Genomic DNA, 25,638 nt, shown 5'->3' on the forward strand with positions numbered 1-25,638 from the left:
TATCATTGAAAAGGAAATAATTTGTATCTACGCAGATTTTTATGAGCTGGAATAACTCTTTTCTTATTACCGGATTTATATTGCATTTTTCCAAGATATTTTCAATTATTATTAGGCATTCTTTAATGGGGATGTTGGTAAATAGGGATTTTACGTCTAGAGAAATGAATTTACAGTTATGCGGGAGATTAAAATTTTTTATTTTATTAACTAGTTCTATCGAGTTTTTGACACTGTAACGTGGTGAAAAATTTGTTAATTTTTTGAAGATGAAGTTAAGTCTTTTAGCCAGGTTTGATGTAGGGGCGTTAATAAAAGATACTACGGGCCTTATTGGATTATTCGCTTTATGGAGCTTAGGTTGGCCATACAGAGCTGGGGCTCTTGGGTTCATGACCCTTACGTTTTTCTTTGACCATTCGGTGGGAAATATGGCATTGCAATTATTTATAAGAATGTTGACGTTATTGACAATTTTATTGGTTGGATCCTTAGTTAAAATTTTAAAATCTTCTGGTAACAAGAAGTCTTCCACCTTTGCAAAGGTGGAAGTCTTCCACCTTTTCCAAATGCCATATTTCCCACCGAATGGTCAAAGAAAAACGTAAGGGTCATGAACCCAAGAGCCCCAGCTCTGTATGGCCAACCTAAGCTCCATAAAGCGAATAATCCAATAAGGCCCGTAGTATCTTTTATTAACGCCCCTACATCAAACCTGGCTAAAAGACTTAACTTCATCTTCAAAAAATTAACAAATTTTTCACCACGTTACAGTGTCAAAAACTCGATAGAACTAGTTAATAAAATAAAAAATTTTAATCTCCCGCATAACTGTAAATTCATTTCTCTAGACGTAAAATCCCTATTTACCAACATCCCCATTAAAGAATGCCTAATAATAATTGAAAATATCTTGGAAAAATGCAATATAAATCCGGTAATAAGAAAAGAGTTATTCCAGCTCATAAAAATCTGCATAGATACAAATTATTTCCTTTTCAATGATATATATTACCAACAATATGATGGTCTCCCCATGGGGTCACCATTAAGTCCACTTCTAGCGGAGATATTTATGGATTATATTGAAAATATAATTCTTAAATCTCCCTTAGCTAAACATATAGTATATTATGTCCGATACGTAGACGACATCCTTATATGTTGGAATGGTACCAACCGACAGTTAGATATCTTTACTAATTGGGCCAACACCGTTAATAATAAAATCTGCTTCACAGTTGAACATGAGATTGAAGGTAAAATAAACTTTTTAGATCTGACAATTGGTAAAAGTAATAATAAACACACCTTTGAAATATTTAGAAAACCAACTTTTACAGATACAACAATAAATTCAAATTCAAATCATCCTTGGTCTCATAAATTATCAGCGTACCATTCAATGGTACATAGACTCATTAACATTCCCTTAGACAATAAAGCTTATGTAAAAGAAAAGGAAACGATAAAAACGATCGCGATTAATAACGGCTATGAGGCAAATAACATTGAAAAAATAATAAAAAATAAGAAATATAAAAATAAAATCAATTTAATATATCCGGTAAATAACAAAAATATAGAAAAATTTGCATGTCTCGAATTCCTCGGCCCAATATCTGAAAAAATTGCAAAAGAAATTAAAAAATGTGGTTTAAATATAGCTTTTCGAACAAACAATAATTTAGGAACAAGCCTTAAAAACTCTAAAAGTAAAATCCCTATACTCAACAACAGTGGCATATATGAATTAAAATGTGACCACGCCGATTGTAACGCCACTTACATCGGACAAACGGGGAGGGCATTCTCAACTAGATTCCAAGAACATATACGATGTTATAATAATAAAAACACATCCTCAAAATTCGCAGAACATCTCTTGGTGAATAATCATACCCCACTTAACAACAAGGGTCCTAAACCATTGCATATAGAAAAAAAGGGCATTAGATTAAATTTACTTGAACAATTAGAAATCAATAAACGAACGAATGACCCAAATTTAACACTAATTAATAAAGTACGGAAAATAATTTACTCACCACTTCTTAGTATTTTCACAAAACCCAAGCAGTATAATGCACCCAAATAATTCATAGCAATAAAGTCATTAGTAAATAATTAAGAACCCATTACCATTTACTGAGGGGAAAACATAGATTGGTTTAACCAACAATAGATCATGTCATCGGTGTAACCAGTAATAAATCAATGTATGCACCTTCAAAATTTAAATTTGAAATAGTATAAATACGTCGTCTCAATGTGGACTAACCACAGTTTGAAAATGGCCTTATAAGCCGAAACAGCTGTCACAATAATAAAAAACTAAAACACTTGCAGAACTTAATAATAATATTATCAAATTTAATCTAAATTAAATTTATAAAAAAAAAAAAAAATTTATGCCTGAACATCCACAAAATAAAATAAACGGCACTTTTTGGCCATGTTTTTTTCTTCCATAATCAAAACAGCTGGATGGTGTTTAGCGGAAATTTAAGCCTTATCGCCATCTACGTAAGGAGTGTTATTGATGGCGACTCGATTCAAAATATTACACGACGTAGTGCATCGCCTTAAGGTTATAGTACGCGTATAAAAAAATTTTACTCGTTAACATGTATAGTTTAACAAAATAGAGCATATTATAATAGAGCAATTAGCAGTGAGTTTATTGTTACCCACAAAATTAATTGTACTTGGAATAGCTGGGCTGGCGTCGCAACTTGGTATGTATTAACATTTCAGGGCTGTCAGCGATTCAATGATACTTATGGATAAGAAATAATAATTTTTAATAAAATAATACATATGTTAGCTAACACTATAAGATATCTGAAGTAAATCGTTTACATGTGGTAAAATATGATATAGGAGCCATACAGAAGAATATTATTATTCCTGACATTGATTATTGATTGAGATATGTTATTATAGCCTTCTTATAACTATATTCTTATTATGTTAGTGAATTATGCATTCTTATTATGTTAGTGAATTATGCATTCTTATTATGTTAGTAAATCTAGTTATTTTAAATAAATAACGCTTTCTTGAAAATGGAAAAAAAGGAGACCCTTACAAAGAGATTGGTATTAAAAAACTATCGGACAGCAATGCCTTTTCCGCCATTCAAGCAGGACCGGCGTAAGAGGTAGAACTACCCTTCCCGGACAAACTGTGTTAAAACGGCAAAAATGGGATTTAAAAGAAAATATATTAAAACCAAAAAAAAATGGAAATACAATATAAAATGGAATAAAATATGGAAAAATTGGATTTATAAGAAAATATATTTGAACGGAAAAAATGGAATAAAACATGGAAAAAATGGGATTTATAAGAAAATAAATTAAAATGGAATTAAAATATTAGATGTAATAATATGGAGTTAATTTTCTCTTTGTACGAGTTCCTTGACTCATAATTAGTAAAAAGTTTATAAATGTTTGTCTAGTCTATAATTGGTAAATTAGAAGCATTGTAGACATATATATGTATACAGTACAGCGCCCTTGGAGTGATTTTTCACAAAAAACTGCGCTATTCAAGTCTTCTAAATATTATTATATCAATTCAGATTTTAAAAATGACAGTTAAATTAAAAACAAATCCGAGTTTATTGAACCAAGTTACAATCACAGTCAGACCCACAACCGAAATTAGTGGATATGTTTTATTACATTTCTAGAGTGTCTAATAGATACAACGAAATAACGAACCATTTTTATTCTAAAATTTAGCTTTGGGTATAGCAAACTCCATCACATTTGTTGACTATCACATCGACAATAAGCGCCATTTTGAAATTTTAACATTTTTTAATGGTCCCCGTTAAACGTCGATTGTCGGCCCGTTTTAGCTTTTGATCAGAGTGTGGCCAGCATCGTCTGACGTGTGTTAGAAACACCCCAACTTTAGTTAGGCCCAGTTGTTTCACAGAAATTCACGTGTGACAAAGTCATCAGATGGCCATTTTGGTTTTTTTTGCTGAAAAGTTGAAATGGACCTAGAATCGGTGTTTAATGTCAAAAACCCAAACTGGCACTGAATGGCTATTTGATGACAATGTTACATTTGAATTTCTTTAAGTTATTCGTAATCCGGTTAAAAACCGGATTGCAGGTCTTGACAAATGAATTAATAGGTTTCTTGATAAACTTTTAGTAAATGACGAATACATGATAACGATGTCGGAACACGTTTTCACGCGTTCATGCAAATCCTAATATTTTGGCATTTTGTGTTCCGATAAATTAGGAATTTACTCAAAGTTTATCAGGAAATGGCCTGCCAACCCGTTATTAACCGAATTATGAATAATTTGAAGAGATTCGCAATACTCATTTTTCTCCTTGTAGTCTTCATCTCGTTGATTTGTATTTTTAAAGAGATCGGGTTCTTGTTTTCTTGTCGGTTTGTAGTGTGTGTGGTAAACAATGTTGATAGCATTGTCCCCGTCCCATGGCAACAGGAACAGGTGACTGCATTGTCTGGCATCAATCTACACGTGTTGCTTAGCATTGTTTCCATTTCAATATGTTACAATGTGTTAATTAATACATGTGCGAAGGGAGCCCTTCAGGGATCTTAGTTCTTCAGCATTCAGCCTACTTCCATCCTTCCTCTGCCAGTTCCATGTCTCACTTCCATACATCAGGGTAGGTACCAGCACTCCATCGTGGACTGCTAACATTGCTTCTTTGGATAGTTTTTGTTAGCGCCAACTTCGTTCAGTCCTCCATTAATGGAGTTACCTGCATTTACCCTTTCAATATCTCTGTCCATCTCTCGTAAACATACTTCCCAATTATATAAATTATCCACCTGCTCCAAGTATTCATCATTTATAACTATATAGCACACTCTCTATTTAAAACCTCATTGCTTTAGACTTACTTACATTCATTATTGACTCATTCTTCATACATATTTCATTCGCACTAGACCCGAGCGACTGTAGATCTTCTATACTGTTAGCAATCTGCACCGCTATACGTGCTACGTATTAATATTGTAAAGCGATACCTTGCAAAAAGCGTATTTGAATAAAATAAATGAATTGACACGTAGAATATAACGAGTGTCGCGTTTAACCTTAAGGAACCGATCATTTACATTTAGTAGCAAGGTCTTCTTTTATTTTGCGCTTCCATAAATAATTGACTCCTCTCTCGGCGCGTGTGAATACAAAGGTACACATTAAGGATACACGCGTTGTAAATATTTATATTTAACCCGCTGATTATTCGTTTAATATTTCGTCACAATCCTTTGCACTATCATATTTGACTGTTTTTGTTTTCCTTGTGATGTCAACTATGTCTATCTTGTTTACATAGATTGACTTTAGAAAAAAAGACCAAATAAAATATCTAGCAATCATAATAGACCATAACCTCAGATAAACACATCATGCACATACACATCACAAATAAACTTCTGAAAACAATACCATTTTTCCTGAACATAGGAAACATATGAAAGCAATATGTTGTGCACTTTGCCAATCCATTATATGTAGAATACGGTATTATTGCTTGGGGAGGAACAACAAACTCAGCCATCGCTCATGTGGAAATTACACAGAAAACTATCATAAAGAGAACACATTAAAAAAAATACATAGAATGACTGACAGTGACCAAATATTCAACATGTTTGTATTAGGAGACATACGCCAAATATTCATAAATACACCACAAAAGCATATTTTTGACCAAAAACTGAATTTCAACAAACACAAACTAACATTAAAATAGATCAGTTAGACGAACGTACATATAAAACATAAAAAACACCGTCGATAAATACAAGCTTTGGACAAAGACACCACAAATACCAGGCAATAAAAGCATTCAACAATCGACACTCGACACAAAAAATTGTGAAACAAAAAAATCATAAACAAAGATATAGATTAAAGAACAAAATAATTTTACCATAAAAGAATAAAAAAATATTCCTACACAATAAATTAAAGAACAAAATAAATTTATCATTAAAGAATAAAAAATATACCTACACAATAAATTAAAGAACAAAATAAATTCATCATTAAAGAATAAAAAATATACCCACATAATAAATTAAAGAACAAAATAAATTTATCATTAAAAAATTAAAAAATATACCTACACAACCGGCTCATTAATTACATAGATATTAGTTGCTTAGTTTTTATAACTGCCTTAATTATTTTATTTCAATTCATTTAATTTGTTCAATTTGGGAGGCGAAATGGTTACCGCCGCCCTGGGAACCATTTATTCGATAACTAACACCAATCGAGTACTTTTCCCTATTTATAGCACACTTTCTCTCCTGTTTTGTCAATATTAAATTATATATCTAACCCGTATTCATGATATTTCATCACAATCTGTTTTTGTTGCATTCAACGAATTCCGATCAGATCATAATTAGATTCTAAATAGTGTCAACTCGTTATCTATGAATAATAATTATTGTTTTTTCTAATAATTTTCTAGCGGTCAGTGTTGACAATTTGTGACAAATAACGAGGAAATAATTTTAAAGCCTACTTAATTTTAATAACTTTCCTGTGGTGCAATATGATCGTGTACAGTGAATGGTATTGTACTCGTTGTGGGTGCAATCAAGGAGGTCATAAGGCCGTTAGATAACTGCTGTCGAGATTGGCTAGACGTTCTCGACTGTATAATAGTGCATTTTACTAGACAGGCACTGCCCGCCCAAGACCTAAGACTCTGTTCAGATGAAGCGATTTCATTAACGCGTTTGTTATGTAGAAAGTGCTTGGCTTAATGCACGATGCACGGGCGGGTTCTCCTTGCGATAGCGCATTTGCTTGCATGCTGATTGTGATGCTAGGTTTCTTCGCAGACAACATCAAACAGGTGGTACCTTATTTGTTAAATGCGTCGTTTATGAGAAAGGTGGAATGATTATAATCAGCGGGAGTTGAAGCCATGTTACTTTGATAAGCGTTTCGGTCAATGGGAAAATATTTTATTGTTTGTAGACTTTATAAGTTAGTAAACGATCAATAAGACAATGTCTTCCCACAGTCTCTGTTCCCACGTAAAGAGTCGCCGATGTGTGAATGCGGTGCGAAACAGATCACCGAAAATGTGGTTAAAGAATGCCCGCTACATTCCTTCCCCGGCGGGATTGGTGAGGTCCATAGAGTGACGCGTGAGGCCCTAGACTGGCTCACTGGCCTAGATTTTGCCCTCTGACCCCCCACCATACGAAAGAAGAAGCTACAACTTGACGGTTCCAATATGGTGCTACCAGTTACATGCGTCGTTAACGAGAAAAATGCTAAGATTACAACAGCGGAGTTATGTATTTACACGAATTCTATATTACCTAATAAGATGATTCGTCCGGTTAGAAAGCTTTTATCTTTTTTTTTTGTTTAAAACCGCGTTAGAAATCGCTCTCAAAATCGCCGTTAGATTTTGCGAATTTCCATTTCGTCCTGTTAGCAAGCGTTTCTTGTCGCAACTTTTGGCCAAAATCGCGTTCAAAATCGCTCCAAAATATCGCCGTTATATTTTGCGAATTTCTATTTTGTCCTGTTAGTAAGCGTTTCTTGTAACTTTTGGCAAAAAAATTGCGTTCGAAATCGCTCCAAAATATTGATGTTATATTTTGCGAATTTCCATTTCGTCCTGTTAGAGAGCGTTTCTAGTCGCAATTTTTGTCCAATCCTCTCACAATCGCGCTTAGATTTTGCAAATGGATCGCACAATCTGAACCTGCCCTAACCGGCGCCATGACTGCCGACTACAACATTGTCTGCAACATGTTGGCATCTTAGCAATGCTGTCGAACGAAAAATTATTGACAAAAGTCAGCGGCGAGTGTCGCAACGCCATATTCGCTATGACACAGATCGCGGGGAGAAGGATGGGTTCATAACCAAAGCAGCTGTTGTTTCGTCACTTCTAAGGAGAATGAATGGTAAACCTTAGGAGATTGAGGTCGTTTAGCGTTGTACAATGAACAATAATACTATGTACCTTTCGTCTCGTGCCTATCTCCGAGGTGATAACACCGCCTAAAAGCCCAGCTACACTACTCGCGAAGTTGATCGAAGTTGACCGAATACGATAGTGTGGGCACGAACTTCACTTCGCTTCGGGCAACTTCGCTTCGCTTCCCCCGACTTCCGATTGTTGTCGGTAAATGCGCCCGAGTCAAAGGACTGGACTGAGTTACTCGCGAAGTTGCACGAGTGTGGGCACGCACTTCGAACTTCGGCTAACTTCGTCGAGGACTTCGTCGAAGCGTCGAAGCGAGTAGTGTAGCTGACGCTTAACACAACTGCATCCGCGTTTTGTAAATAGTTTTCTTGCAACTCTCCGCTTTGTTACAAACAAGTTCACTGAACGCATTATGAAGTGTGATCTATACCGATTTGAAAAAAAATCTAATATCGCCAATTGACCTTTCGACTCCCGGGTCTTTCAAACATGCCAATACAAATGATTCTACCCAAAAAATGAATTTCGTTTTTTGAAGATATTTGTGTTCAATTTCGCCAGAAGTTTTAAAAAATAATCTATTTCGGGCAAATGAACACGCCCCCGATTCCCCGATAAATACGAGAAAATTTCCGCGATCCGAGCCAGGAGCGCGAAACGCGCTTGCAGTTGCTTCGTTCCTTTCCCATAATTCGTGGGACTATTCGTAGTATCGTAAAATGTGGTGACTTTTTCATCTTTGAAACTAAATAACTTTTTTATATGATTATTTGTGTCAGAAACATTTATATCGAAATACATGTGGGGGAGTCAAATAAAAAATTAATGGTGATCAAAGTCACTTTTAGGAGTGAGGCGACTTATACAATCCGTTTTTATAAGCTTATTACATAGTTTGAATTGTAGAAGTCGGGGACGCCCGAGGAATACTTAACGGAAAATCTCTGCACTGTAATGAGATACGGAGTCGAATTTAAGTCGATGTAATGTAGTTTTTTATTTATTTATTTATTATACCTAAGAGCTTTTACATTGTATAATTTTCAGGGTAATTATGTACCACTAGTGACATGTATGAAAGCTAAATTATGTTATTTATGAAAGGTTCTCGCCTCTGCTATTTGTATGATTAAATTCTGTCAGCAAAGACGATCTCTGTTTTGCGGCCTTTTGAATTTGAATGTCAACAGTCTTTTGTCAGGTTATAAAAAGGTGGTCTTTGCTTAAAAACGCGCTCTTATTCAAAAACAATCAAAGGTTTCACCCCTCCGAAATAACTACGTAAAAAGTGCTTAGTCATACCTGTGAAAGTGGATGTTTATTGTCAAAATAAAAAGTGATTCAGTTTAACTCTCAAGAATCTGAGTTATTATTCTAAGGACCCCAATTTATAACAACATACATTTGATAATATGAACGTAACAATTCAGTGAAACAGTAATCAATATTAAAATTTGCATTTAAAATTATACAGAACCCATACAGAAGAATGGTATTATTATATAATGGTAAACTAAATTGTTATTATTACTGAGGAATGTTATTATAGCCTTCTTGTAACTATATTCCGTGCAGTTGAACACATCTACAATTTCTGAGAAAACATTGCCAACTGCATGCAATCTAGGTACAAGCATCTAAATCTAAATGACTCAGTCCTGATGTTTTTATTGCAACCAAAAAGAGTTTTGGATCGACTAGTTCTTATAAGTATATGGAAGGTAATTAGACTTAATAAATCAGGGCTGTCTATAATACTATTAATATTTTTTTAAATAAAAATCAAGTCGGAAACAAGTCTTCTATCTGAGAGTTTTAATAAGTTCAGTTCTTTCATCAAGTTTGTTGTTTCAATTGTGAGACCGAGTTTATATAATTTAATGAATCTAAGGAATTCAGGCTGATTTTTTTCAATGGAGTCAGAGTGAATTTTGAAGTGAGGGGACCAGATAGAAGAATTATATTCGACTTGACTACGAACTAAATAAGAATATAAATTTTTTAATGTTGAAATATTACGGAAGTCTCTGCCATTTCGAAGAATGAAACCAAGCATTTTTAATCCTTTGTTGGTAACTGAATTTATGTAATTTATTTATTTAATAATTTATTTTTAGCAGTAACATTGAGATATGTAGTAGTGAATGGTGGAAGTAGTCTGAGACACCCGAGAAAGGCATTAGCAATAGCGAGGCATTGCGGGGTCCACTAGTGTATTTTTATGTTTGAAAATATTTAAAAAACAGCTTCACAATTCACCCATCAATATGTGTGATTAAAACTAGAAACCAACTAATTTGAAACTTATTTTCGAAAGGTCATTTTATTGTGTGCTCACGGTCCGAAAAAAAAGATTAATTTCTGAGTCGTAGCGAGAAGTGTTCAGATATCCGCTGTAACCAAGTCACCCCTTATTACAGTACCTACCTGTACCTGTGGTACTTATTCTGGGTGTAGTGACACTGTCTTGTTTACTAAGAATTCAAATGCGCTCATTTCGAGACCGTCTGTGTTTAAAATGCACAATGGATAGAGTACCTACACGGAGATAAATGAATATTTCTGATTTATTAAAATTCTCTTCAAATTATGATATGATTACGAATAAGTTGAAGAGATTCGTAAGAAATTGGCAATACTCATTTTTTTGCGTAGGGGTATAACCACAGACATAGGAATTAATAGACGAGAAGATAATGGCGAGGGGTAAAATCAACTGTTGAAGAACGAAGGGGGTTAAGCTGACTGTGATTCGTCAATAAATCAATCTGACAGTAAATAGGCATCTCGCATTATAATATCACCATTTAGTTCTTAAAAGTAAAATCTGCTTTTGAATGAATAGACATTTTTACATGGGAGCGCAAATTACTCGCCACGTTATGAACTAATTTGCGAAGTCCAAATTCGGCAAAGTAAGGCAGCTTCTATTTTCAGAGTCGTAGTTAGTTTCAGAGTATTAACTTTTAATTTTCAAAATTGGAACTGAATAGTATAAATCATATCAAACAAGCAATAGTTACCAAAATTATTTAATTAATTAATCAATAATTAAATTTTCGACTACGGCCGGTATACGCATTACGCATGCGCGTCATTATGAGTAACGTTTTCTACTAAGCCGTTTTTATCTTCCCGTATTACTCTAGTAAGACGGATTATGTATTGGATGGATGTCGTAATTTTTCAAGTTTACTAACATTCGAATGGTAAATTTCTTCTATTGAAAGGCAATGATCCTGAGGCATTGTTTTTATAAATACTTCCAGCTTCACATGTTTAATTATGTTTAACCAATTATTTTCGCTATTATAACATGTTGGCACAAGAATGAAAGGAATCGAGGTTTGATTGTTTATAATTTCGATCTTAATTATTTATAAATGAATCGCTTCGTGGTTAATGAACTAAGGTTAGTAAGGTTGTTTGTTTATGCGTAATATAATCAACCGAATCTAATTTGATCGATATATTGATTTGTCTAATTCCAAACAAATTTCAGCTTCCCACGCTTTGTAAATCGATTGAAATTCCGTTCACCGGTTCATAATTGCAGTGCTTAATTTATCTATGAAAATTCTCCACAATTCAAGGGTTGCAGGAAGATACAAGAAAATTCAAGAACATCCAAAACGACCCAAGAACAACGCAAAAAAGAATAGCCCAAAAAGAGACAAGAATGCCCAAGAAGAGTCGAGAAAATACAAAAGGAAGGAGACAGAAAGAATAAAAAAACACGCTAAATCAATTCCTTTATTTCTGCTCATCCTTAATTCCAATATTGGCCTATTAGGTTGCCATGTATACCGGTTGATTAAACTTCAACATCCTTCACATTCTTGGAGCACGTGTTCCAAGTCCTAACAAATCTGTGCTCCCTGGCGTACTGGTCATACCGGGACAGGAGTGCTCCTGGCTGGGATGCACGGAGAAAACTTACTGATAAACAATATTGTTAATTTATTAAGAATCTCTTAAAATTATTCGTAATCCGGCTAAAACAAGATTGCAGGCCCTTCACGAATGATTTGATTAGCTTTCCTGATAACCGTGATAACACGTGTTCATAAAAATCCCAATATTTTCGCATTTCGTCTATATTATTAAGATAAACGCAGGAACATGAACACATGTTATTACGATTTTACTTTATAAATACGGGATACTAGGTTTATCCCGTATTTCTGCAGTCCCGTTTTTACCCGGATTACCAATAATTTTAAGAGTTTTTTTAATAAATCAGCAATACTCATTTTTCTCTGTGTGGTACATTCGTATCGTATCTATTATCGTTCGCCAAATAAAGTAAATATCGATTCCCATCGTCATGGAACGTCATAATGTAACGATATCCCAGGGTGTAATTTGACCTCCACAAATGTTCTCCAGTCCTCAGTCCTTACCGTCCTGCTCCAATCCTCTTCCATGTAATCTATCCAACTCTTCCTCGGTTTGTCCCTAGTTCGCTTGCACCCACAGTCATAATATTTGACCTCTTGTCATCGTGGCATTCTGTCACCGCGTCCTGCCCATCGCAGTCTTCGAGACCAGCAGAATCTACCAATACTAATAACTTGACTTTTGACAGGCCAAGATGCCAAACAAAACGTCCTTAACCAAGTGGGTCTTCCGACGACCCCGTGCATTTTTCTGTCTTATGGACTTTTAAACTATAGAAATCCCAATTATTCAGTCAATTATTTTGCGCAGGAATACGTAAAATACTAAAATGATATGTCAAGTATTTAAGCTAATATAAGGAGATATAAGATCGAATGTAACGCACCAAAGCAGGTAGGTACTTACACAAAGGAAGTGTACCTAACGCAGACGTACTATCCTCCACTTCAGCGGGGCCCTGCAATTGTATGCTTGCACAGTATTAAATGTTTATACGTGATATCAAAGACACAGCGTAAATTGATTATCTCCGGCGGACGTCACTTTAGATAATTTTATCATTTAATCCAATATCATTCAGTCAAGGTTGTTCCAGAGCAAAAAAATATTTCCGAATAACTGCGGCGACACACTCCCTAGGATCTAAACAATTAAAAAATCGAAAACCTTTTATTGGTGAATAATTAATCATACATATTTTACTATACATTATAAATACTAGCTGATTTGTCATCGCGGACTTTTCTGTAGACCTTTTTATGATACACAATTTCATTGTTTTGATGCATCTCATAAGGTTTAGCCAGCGTTAACAATGTAAGCGCCCGAAAAAATATGTTTTACGCATAGACATATGAATATTAGTAGACCTGCCCTAAGTGATTAAAAGCGTATTATCCCCACTCCCCATACCGGTTCCACTGGAGCCGGCTGTGCTCGCGTATGGCCTCAAGTGAAATTTGAAAACGTGACGTCATCATTCTTGTGCGAACTATGGTCGAGGCATCATCGGTTCATTTTACGAAATAACACGGCAAAATGTTGACTTGTACTATGAAAACTTGTAAAAATAGATTTGAAAAAGAGAATAAACCCAATTGTCGTATCACATTCCATATATAAGCATTATTTTACTTTATTTTAAGCATATTCACATCGTATAATATAGATCAGTTTTAGAAACATATACTATCACATCGAGAAACGTCTGGACGCGAAACACAAAGCTGGTTGGTTGCTGGGAAGTAAATTATGAACATTTATAAAAGTGTCTTAACTAAATACTTAAACGAAATATTCGACTCTGAAAATAGAACCGAATTTTTTGCCGAATTTGGACTTCGCAAATTTGTTCATAACGTGGCGAGTAATTTGCGCTCCCATGTAAAAATGTCTATTCATTCAAAAGCAGATTTTACTTTTAAGAAGTAAATGGTGATATTATAATGCGAGATGCCTATTTACTGTCAGATTGATTTATTGACGAATCACAGTCAGCCTTACTCCCTTCGTTCTTCAACAGTTGATTTTACCCCTCGCCATTATCTTCTCGTCTATTAATTCCTATGTCTGTGGTTTTACGACTTGATTACAAAACATCGACTTCTCTCTACTTTCTGCAAATATAATATGCATGCATATACAGGGTGTCTGGGGGTAAGGTGATTCTACATGATTTTAAGTAGAAAAGAAAAATAACTTTTTTCGAAATTCCAACGTTTTAAGGTAGTTTTTAGGTAAAAAAGTTGAATTGTTTGTATAGGAAAATAAATATTCTTCTATGGAAAAATATTTTAGTAATGGAAAAAAAAGTTGGAATTTCGAAAAAAGTTACTTAACTTTTTTACTTCTACCATCATGTAGAATCACCTCCCGAAGTCAATGCACTTTACCCCCGGACACCCTGTATACATAAACCAGGATTTCCTAGTAATTTCGGCACAGGATTTCCTAGTGAGACAGGCAAAGTCAAAAAAAAAATGTAAACCTTTTTATATAGATGCACATAATAAAAAAAAAACCCTCCGGGAGAAATTCTTTAAATCATAGTGAAAACAATATCATCATCCGTTGCGTAGTTTAGAAGAACTAAGCGAACGAACAGATGATGATAATACTTTGTTTTATACTTTTTACTATCTGACGTGTACCCGGCATTGCTCCATTTTTCACTATTTTCAATAAATATAATATCCATGTATTATATGTATAAACCTTCCTAAGAAAATATCTAAATGATGTGAGAACCCTATCAAGCTCCGTCGCAAGGTTCAGAAGAACTAAACGCACAAACATACAGACGCGGATAGTGACTTCATTTCATACTATTTAGAGATTATAACTGTTGGTTTTCCAAAAAAATAAACACTTCAAAATCCTAACTCTGCCATTGCTGTAAAACATCTCAGTCCTCAATACTCCATCGGGAACCAATGGCGTCGTTGGTGATCTGATCACGAAACGCCTGGTGTTAATGAATTCGAATACCTTCGAAGGCTTCGTGTGACACGCGATAATTGTCTTGCAACCGGATATCTTTCCTGAAAGCTGATATTTTTCCTTAAACACGATAGATAATTTGGCGAATTTAAAAAAAAATCGTTCTTTAACTCCTCCATCACAACACAAGCAACATTTTCCGCTTACTGTGGGGGTTGTAGGAGATTTTTAAATATTGTAATGTTATTCGTAACCTAGGAATGTTTAATTTCTTAAAATATATATATATTTAAATATATAAAGTTGTTAGGTTAGTTAGTTGTTTGTTAATCTTCATTTTGAAAATCATAAACTAAAAAGTGGTATTAGTATGCTGAATAAAGAAACTTAAGAAAATAATTATTATAAAGTTTACGGGAAAGGATACACAGCATAATACCCTCTCTGTCTCTTACTCGTAGTGAATTCAGTCAATAGTGCGGCCGCTGCATACTAATTGGAGAAATGATCACGCCATTTGTCTCGCAAGGTTCTTCCTAGATATCTAGATAGAAGTTAGTGACTACCTGGTGACCGGTACCTACCTCGTTCTTACCTGGCGATTGTTCAGTCAAATAATAATCAGTCTAGCATATTATAGTATTCTGTGCTTATATCTGCATAGAAGGCAGCGTTTTATAGTCCAACATAAAATAAAGCCGAGAAACACGTCAACTGAGTCACTTTTGATATTTTTTATGTTCTTGTATACAACAGCTTGGCTTTGATGTAATTTTCTGGCTTATGTGTTTCCACCCGCTTAAAACATGGGTCTCTTCAAGACCCAGGTTCACATTTTCCTTGCAATTCTTCCAATCCAAAAAAATACAGCAAATCTATTAACGTTGTATGAATATTTTGTGCAAAATCACCCCAAGGGCGCTGTACAAATATATAATAGATTTCTACAATGATCTATGTTATTACTAACTAAATATGGAGATAATATACAGTACCATACTTACCTGGTAGGTCACTTAAGATTAACACTTAATTAACTTTAAATAATTGTTTATTAGCGAAATTTAGATACAGGATTTAGGACATATGTAATTGGAAAATTGGATATAATTTTACTTTCTCTCAGAAATGGTATATTTAATTTAAGGGAAGACAGCTTAAGAAGGTAAGTTTTTAGTTTAGACCTGAATTCTGTTGGACTTCTTATGGATCCTTCCTCCCGAGGAAGTTTATTCCAAGCCTTCGGCCCAGATACTCCGAAAGCGCGATCACCAAACTTAGTATTTGGCTTGCGCTTAGGTTCTATCAGTCTGCCTACAGCTGATGATGTTGCTGATCTAAGAGTTGACTGTCTCAGACCAGTGTTTTCCGGGACGCATAGTTCAGAGATGTAGGGTGGGGCCATTTCATTGATGGATTTAAACACCATCCAACAAAATTTGTGCTGGATTCTTTCAGGGCACTTGAGCCAGTGAAGGTTACGAGGTTTTGGCTGATTATAATACTTATTTAATTTTATTGGAATAACTTACTTTAATAACTCTTGAAGGTTATACATAAATGTAGTATGTCATTGACGAAGAAGATAATATATACTAACAAATCTAAACGAAACATTAAATAGAAAAAGACACGGAAAATTAACAAAGTTAACAGTCTCAACAATTAACAGTCTTAACATAATTGGGTCCCAATGGTCGAGTGGTTAGAGGCGTTGTCCCGGTAAGACAGATCCTGGGTTCGATTCCCAGTTGAGGCCGTTACCTTTTTATTTTTCTATGTCTTGTTCTTTCTTCAAGTTTCGTTTACATTTATTAGTATTATCTTCTTCAACAATAATTCGTAGAACTCCATTTATTTTTTTTTTCAAATTTAATGTAAATCAAATCTAATAATATTATTATTAAGTTCTGCGAGTATTTTTTGGTTATTGTTATTGTTATTGTTCCAGCTGTTTCGGCTTTCAAGGCCATTTTCAAACTGTGGTTGTAACCACGTTTAGACGACTTATTAATATGATTCTATTTTATTATTCGATAAAATAATTGTGAGTATAGATTTCATTTTCTGTGGGGGTATTTTGAAGTCTGTTTTCCCCACATTAATGTTATCTTAATTGTTTGATAATGATGTGACTGGTATTAATTTATTATTTTTTTGTTAATGATAAACTAATGTTTATAAGACAAGGTTTCATGCATAGCATAAAGAATAACTATAAGCAATAATTAGTCGCCTGAAATTAATCGCCTGGAACTCCATAATAACATCTGCGTTTATTTATTTTAATGTATTTTATTTATTTGTCTTGTCCTTAATCTAATGTTGTCTTTCCCGAAATGAGTTTTATAAACTCACTGGTAATAATACATTATTACTTTGTTATCATTTTGTGATGTATTATCTTGTAATAATAAAAAATAAAAAAAATACCTATATATCAATACAAATTGAAAATATCTCCCGAGTAAAAATAAATGCCGCCATCGGGAATTGAACCCGTACCTTCTGATGAGCTATGTCGGCTTATTTCCAACCTGCCAAATAATTCAATATGTAGTACTACCTCAACCAAAAATTACTGCTTATAATATTTTTTTCACCTGTTAGTTGTTTACAACCATTGGTTGTTTATCAGAATGTACGGGTTCAATTCCCGTTGGCGACATTTATTTTTACTCGGAAGATATTTTCAATTTGTGTTGATATTTCAGGCGACTAATTATTGCTTATGATTTTGAAAATTATTATTATGTTGCTATTAATTTATTTAAATGTGTTATATTGTTTAGGTCTACGTTTAAACGTGGTTATAAGAACAGTTAGAAAATGGCCTTGAAAGCCGAATAAGCTGTAACAATAACAAAAACCAAAAAATACTCGCAGAACTTAATAATAATATTATTAAATTTGATTTAGATTAAATTTAAAAAAAAGTAAACATAATCATTGAATGTATTTAATTGTACATATATTATATATGAATACCATGTATTGTCTCAATCGGTAATCAAGGTGATTAAGTGACATCTCATTCACATGTTTTTTATCTCTACAAAGTTAGCAATCAAACTTTCATAAAGAGGCGACGCCGATAACACCGGATAATGTCCATTTTAATCGAACAACGCCACGTCACGGAATTAACCAAGCTTGTCAAAAATAATTTGTCATTTTTTTTCGTTTGCCTTCTCAATTTAAGTGTCGATATATTTTTTACATCAGCTCCACCCAGTAGGCGCTGGGGAAAACCATCCTTCCGGGCCTATGTCATCTTTGGGGATGCTGTGTGGAGGTTCTTTTTAGGGTAAGAAGGGAGATGAATTCGGAATGGGGCGGGACGTATGAATCCATCCCCCCCAGTGCGGTACAAAGCGATTGGTCGAGAGAGTCCGGCTGGAGTGGTCAAAAGGTCTCCCCTAACCAGTCTAACATGCAGTAGGTGGGCAAACGCATCCGCCGCCAAGACCTAGACAAACCTTACCCGCGAACCCGGGCACCCCTGCTAAGTCACCAAATACAATTTGTAAGCTGTTGAGTACAATATCGTATGAAGGTAGAATGGTTCTGCCGCTGAAAAGCTACGTTGTAGCATTTCTTTCTTTACATTTGTCGTTTTAGAGAAGGATGGAGGAGTCGTAGGTATTAAGTAAGTAAGAAAGAGAGCATGATGTATAAGGCAGGAAATTGAATTAGAAGGGTTCTATTACATAACCGTTCTGCCCAGACTCCCAAATATACGAGGGAAACATAAACTTGCAAGCCCTGAATCGATTGCATAGTCTTATCGGAGTTTTGTGGATGATAACACACACAACTACCTTATCTTTTCTTGTCCGGGCGTGTTTTTGACTGTTCCTATACCTGAAAGTATTATTGTGAAGTGAAAAAAATTCAAGAATGGCAGAACCTACCCTCCGTGATCTAATGATCATACTCAACGAACAAACTTCAGTGTTGAAAGATGTATTACAACGCGTAATTCACCTCGAAAAAATTACGAACTCAAATTGTGCAAGTGCAAGAAGTGACAGTGCAGATAAGGTCAGTCCCACATCTTCGGAAATACCGTTTTCAACCGAATGCTTATCCGAAGGTTTTAGCGAGCAGCGCCCTCCGTCGCCCAACGTGAAACTCTCCGTGTGCGCTACCAACACGTCAGAAGGTGACGTCGATATACCCGCACCACCCCTGCCACCACCGCCCCCTGACCCGTCCCCCTCGCTCACAGTTGTTGTAAATAACAATAAAAACAGTACACTGTCTGAAATTGGCGCACTCCTTTGCGGAGAGCCGCTTCTCTTTCGCAAAAGGACTAAAAAATCTGCGCACAAAACTCAGGCCGCAGATAAAGTGGATGTCGCCGTACTTCCTTCGACATCTACTACACAGATCACATCTACCCCGCAGTTGGCCGAGAAGACGCAACAGCTATCTTCATCGGTCACAACCGCTGGTCCTGCTCCTGTTACCGAGGTCAAGATTAGGCAGTCGTCTACATCGGCCATAACTGCTGGTCCAACTCCTGTTACCGAGGTTAAGGTGCAGCAGCCGTCTACATCTGCCATAACCGCTAGTCCTATACCTGTTACCAGGGTCAGAAAGCAGAAGCCGTCTACATCGGCCATAACCGCTACTCCTACTCCTGTTACCGAGGTCAGGATGCAGCAGCCGTCTACACCGGACGTAACCGCTAGTCCTACTCCTGTTACCGAGGTCAGGATGCAGCAGCCGTCTACACCGGACGTAACCGCTAGTCCTACGCCTATTACCGAGGTCAGGATGCAGCAGCCGTCTACACCGGACGTAACCGCTAGTCCTACTCCTATCACCGAGGTCAGGATGCAGCAGCCGTCTACATCCGCCATAACCGCTGATCCTACTCTTGTTAACGAGGTCAAAATGCAGCAGTCGTCTACATCGGCCGTAACCGCTGGTCCTATTGCTGTTACCGAAGTCAAGATGCAGCAGCCATCTTTACCATCGGAAGTATCCGAAGCTCCTACTACTGAGGTGACAGTTACAGCCGATTCCATCGATCTGCAACCCACATGTCAGTCTCATCCACGAAAGTGGACCAAAATATCACGTAAAGGGCGGGTCACCGTAAAGCCTGTTATTCACTTTCGTGACGAGTGAAGACGACGGCTCGATGCGATGTCCACACATTTGATTGTACTCGACGAAATTGGCTCGACCACATAATTGAACTCAACGTTTAGTGTATGTCTGGTTATTGGAGAGGCTTCAGAAACACTTTTTGAGATTACTCTACACGTGTGAGCGCGGCCACGTGCTGTGGCTCTATCTATTTAATCTAGCTGTTTCGAAGCCATGTAATAGGTCTCTATGTTGCTGATGATTATTTAAGACGGTGTCATCATAGATACATAGATTATTCTACCTTTCTGCCTGTAGGACCGACCTGCCGATAGTTTAGTGGAGAGGAGTATATTGTTCCTTAACAAAATCTCTATTCTTTTTTCTTCTGATAATAGACATATTTAACGTCAGCGATGAAAGATTTAACAGGGAAATTCTATTGATTCTTGAAAGCCCGATCTACAGCACTACATGCATTTTTTAATAAAATTTTTGCAACATTGTGTTATATCGTATATAATATTACGTATTTCCTTTATATGAATTAAACTTTTATATGCCTGTAATAAATTATGAAATAAACCTTGTTAGAGCCTGCCCTGAGAAGCTCGCTGTATTAGGTGTTAACCAGCGCCTTGGCTTCTTTGGCGCCTTGGCTCCTTGGCGCCTTGGCTAGTCGGGCGGACTGCTCCAATTGAGGAGCGTTTTTACAAAGATAAATAACTACGAAAAAAAAAAATTGTGGGAGAATTTTACGTTTTTAAGTGAATGATCACTCGAGGTCAATATTTTTTTAATGAAAATCATAAACCGTTAGACGTGATTAATAATAATATAACTCAATTCATTTGTGAAAATCAATCTTTATATTTGAAAAGTCTAAAATCTACATATTTGAAAAATTCATTCAAAGATTTCACAAAGCAAAATATCTCTTACTTAGTTCAAAATAAAAATAAATGATTTTTACAAAAGATAAATAAAAATGTTTGTTTTATCTTTCCCATTACCTGCCTACAATTAAATATATATATATGAAACATAATATCTACCATTGAAACGTACATACAAAATGCAATGAATCTTTAATTATATATTAGTTATTTCACTTTATATAGATGTAGGTATGTAGATATTTCGCTGTATGTAGATGTAGGTATGTAGATATTTCACTTTATATGTATAGATGTAGGTATGTAGATATTTCGCTGTATATAGATGTAGGTATGAAGATATTTCACTTTATATAGATGTAGGTATGTAGATATTCTGGATACTGGAAATATTGAGTTATGGAGCTTAACCTGTCCGGTGGTATGACCGTACAGGTACGGTGAGAAAAAAAATCCTCGTAAGGAGTATGACCGTACCCGTACGGTTGCGCCTAAAATTAATTAACTATTGAATTTCTTCCGGAAAACCGATAGTTACTGCTATCTAGGGACAATTTGTCATAACTTGCAAAAGTTTTTATCGATTTAGGTACATTACCAACGGAGTTATTCACAATTAAAATATTCCGTGACGTCACCGTCTGGCAGTTGGTGGTAAACAACATTTTTATTGCGAGCGACGTCTTTTGTGAAGTGAAATTTGTGGTTTTTGTTTGTTTTTACACTGAATAACCTAATCATCTTGCATTAAAAATTACCTCACGTGTTTGAATGTGAATATTTATTACATATATTGTACCGACAGTGTTTGTTTTCAGTTTGAATACAGTTTTTGACAGTTTGAACAAAATTCAATAGTGAATCTTAGTGTTATGAACTATTTGAAATATTATTCGTTATACTGTATACACACTATGAGCGGGAATGGTATTTTTCCTCGCGGCCGACTGGTGCTTATCGGCGGGACGGGTAAAAATATCCTTTACGCCGGCTCCACTTCAAAGGCGAGAAAGGTAAAGTTACCCCATTATTTCCCGTGACTATTTAATCTAAACGCTTGAAGACATTACAAACTACACACACATGTAACAAAAAAAAGATAAGCCGTTGTTTCTTTTATGTACACACATACTTTTGCGCAGCTCAATGAGAGATTGCGCGTAATAATTAGGCAATTTTATCGTGTAAAATTTCAAAGATTGTTTGTTAGTTGAACTGGGAATATGAGTACCTATTATATTTTTATGGCGTCTTATAAATTCATTGGACCTTTACTTTTATGAGATAATCCCGAGGATGTTATGACAATAATCATTTCCTGAATGAGAGATAACACAAAAATTGTTTAGCAATTGGATGTATTCCCGGTACTCGTTACTTGTGAAGATAGAGTGGCGCTAATATACACGTGCTTTAGTTATGATATACAGAGTTACAAAACAGACGTGTTTTTAGTGGAATTTATTTAATTGATATTTTCTTTTACCCTTCAAAAATTTCTTCAGATACTAACGAAAGGGATGAGGATATATTTTTGTGCTAATCGCGAAAAACATCCGCTATAGGCTAGAGTCTATTGTTTGAAACGCCCGACTACAAAGTGTTATTATCATTGACATTTTATTATTTTAGGTTATTCATAATTTGGACAGTGTTTTACTGTGATTTGACTTTGTGATTCGTATTGATAACTAGTTCAATTTATATATTTTACTTTTATAAAAAAATGGTTAACCCTTTGAATGAACAAGACATTGCTGACATTTTAATCGAAAGTGAAGATGAAGATGTTTACGAGGATCTTTATGATTTGCCAATACATTCAGATAGCTCATCCGACGAATCTGATGGGGATGAAACTTTCCCTAGTTGTTCAACATCCAAAAAGAGAAAAGTTGATCATCGTAAATGGGATCAGGGTAAGTTTACGCCCATTATTCATGAATTCGATTCAACTAACTCAGGTATAAGAGCAAATATTCCCGTTAGAAACTGAACTCAACGACAATGCCATGTGTGTAGACATACAGCAGTTCGAGCTCAAAAAAGAAGTGACACGAAATATATGTGCACCGACTGCAATCTTGCATTTTACGTATATCCATGTTTCGAAGACTACCATACGAAAAAGCAGTATTAGTTAGTGAAGACAATTTTATTCCTAAGATAGTGTACATAATAATTAGAATAGTGTTATTTTTATCGTAATTATTGACTGCATATACATTGTATACCTATGTTTAATTTTTATAATGAAAATACAATAGTATAAGTGTAAATAATAATACGTATATGTTAGTGTGTATAAAAAGTCGTTCTTCCCCCCTTGGCTTCATTAAAATTGTGGTAAGTGAATCTGATTTTTATTAAGTAAAAACAAAAATCTGCTCCGATTTCGATGGTTGGCGATTTCTGCAAAATTGTTTTTATTTTTTCCTTCTAAATAGCTTAGTATTTGTTTTTTCGTGCTAGTTTCTAAGGATTTTATTTTTATTTTTTTATACTCTACGAGGTGGCATTTATTTTTTTCTATATTTTGATTGTTGAAAAAACTCCCTCCAGCGGGACCGTTTTCTTTCCAGAAACTCACCACCGGACAGGTTAATGGATTTATGGAGATAATTTTAGACGGCACCTAATTGTATCTTGTTTGTAGGCTAGCGTCTAGATGTGCATATTTGATATCAAGTACGAGTATAAACATTTGATGTCCAGCATCCCCTTCTACAAAAAGTCACCGACCGCCACTGGTAGTTGTCTCTTTCTGAAAACGCACCTGAATTGCGCCTATTATTATATGATAAGTACATTTTTAGGTTGCGTAATAACAAAATACAAAATCACAGACAATTCTAAATTCACTTGACGTATGCTCGCAGATATTTAATACCACCAAATTCTGCTCGATGACCGCAAAAAATGAGGAAAACTTATTATTTTCCTCGTTTTTGTGGTTATTTTTTACTGAGGCAAAGGAAGAACGTCAACTTTGGCCTTTTTATTTTGTTAGTAAAATGTTGATTGTGTTTTATAGATGTAAAATTGTTATTGATTTTACTGTTAACAAAATTCAATTAAAAATATATATTTTTTAAACTCACTTAGTTTTTTTCTCCTAAGCAAAATACATAGTAACACTATGTTAATATTTATTTTCTAATAAATAACTTTTGCGTATAAACATTATATTATTTAAAAAAAAAATAATACAGAACAGAACAAAACAGTGAGAAAACAGAACACAATAATATAATAATATGTTATTTTTTAGCCTTAAGCCCCCGCTTACCCAAATTCTACTTATTTATAACAAGTTTCTCTAAGTTTTTATGTTCCAAAAAATATATGCTATTTTTGAAGATAATATCTATACATTTGTTACGCTGAAGCGTTAATTATATGAAATTACCTCAATAGAAAAAAATCGCAAAGTAAGCTCCGAAAATTATTAAAAACACGACGTTTTGTTAACTAACTAACTAACCATCGCGCCGTTTCCCCGCAGGGGTAGGAAGAGAGGACGTACCGCCAAACAACTCGGTCATGGTACACGCTCCTTGCCTCATTCACATTCATACATCGTCTCATACATACCCTTCTATTATTCTGACTCTTGACATTGCCCGACTCGAGTATCTGATTCACTTGATCGTGCCATGTCTTCCTCGGGCGTCTCCGAGTTAGTCATGAACAAAATTCACAGTGAATCTTTAAATGCAACTGTCGAGATATTTTTGCTCTATTTCAAACGAGTTGTGTTTTATTCAATATGTTTACCATTTTCGCTTATCGTTTTTTAATATTAGCGCGCTCCCTCTAACATTTGTATTTACATATCTCCCTTTCAAACCTTACTACGGAGTCTTAATTTGGGGTTCGTTGTGAGGTTGAAGTATTTAAAAGATGAGAGAGGGAGATGAGAAAGAGGACTTTTTGTAAGTGTCTTGATATCTGCTTTCATTGCATTTTTGACAATAATAAATAAATGGTGTGTTCGTATTCCTGCAGCCAGGGCCGGCCCTGAACCAAGCTGTACTAGGTGTTAGGTTATTATGAGCGTCTTGGCTCCTTGGCAGGTCGGCGCCCGTAGCGGCCGGCTCTGCCGCGATAACTAAAAACACGGGGTCTTCCTTGCGACTCTCAAGGAAGACACTGTATATTTATTTATAAGATTCATCAGCTTATCTGACCACTTCCACAATAAGAATAGATGATTTGGCGGCAAGGGCGTTCACCCACACGATGCTCACTCTTTCCTCAAGCCATAGCTATTTTACATATTTATATATTCAAATTATATTGACTCTAGATTTTTGTGAATATCCGCTATTTAAATTTCGACCTTTTTGTCATCCTCAGAGAAGTAGGTATTCGTAGATGGGGAGATAGTGGGGCGGTAGTAAGATTCGCAAAAAAACACATTAAATATACATATTTATCGAAATTTCGGTTGGTACAACTTCGTGAATCCAAATAGTATAACATAAATCGGCGAGTTTCGTTTTAATTTGCGATTGAATTTTTAACTATTTGTTGATGTTTCTTTCGACACACACGGAGAATGACTATTCAAAGAATGTTATATTTATTTGTTTTCATTGTGGCGGGAAACGAAACTGACTACTTCCCGCTACAAACCGCATTTTCTTTTGGTTTTTTCGATTTCTGTTTTAAAGCTATTGAATATATTAACATACTTATTAAAGATTTTTAGACATGTTTTTCAAAATATTATCGACCAGCTGACGTGTACCCGGTGTTGCTCGACTTTTCTGCACTTTATAAAAATATAATATGCATGTTTTAAATATAATATA

The 25,638-nt window shown here is 35.1% G+C and overlaps 1 protein-coding gene across 4 annotated transcripts in view; it reads left to right on the top strand.

The window, feature by feature from the left end:
- Positions 1-25,638, top strand: part of Pat1 (Protein interacting with APP tail-1) — a 113,968-nt gene that overhangs the window by 63,961 nt on the left and 24,369 nt on the right. The window lies entirely within an intron of this gene.

The sequence above is a fragment of the Hesperophylax consimilis genome, chromosome 10 (genome assembly GCF_061612785.1).
Source record: "Hesperophylax consimilis isolate HC1 chromosome 10, BYU_Hcon_1.0, whole genome shotgun sequence".
Taxonomy (NCBI): domain Eukaryota; kingdom Metazoa; phylum Arthropoda; class Insecta; order Trichoptera; family Limnephilidae; genus Hesperophylax; species Hesperophylax consimilis.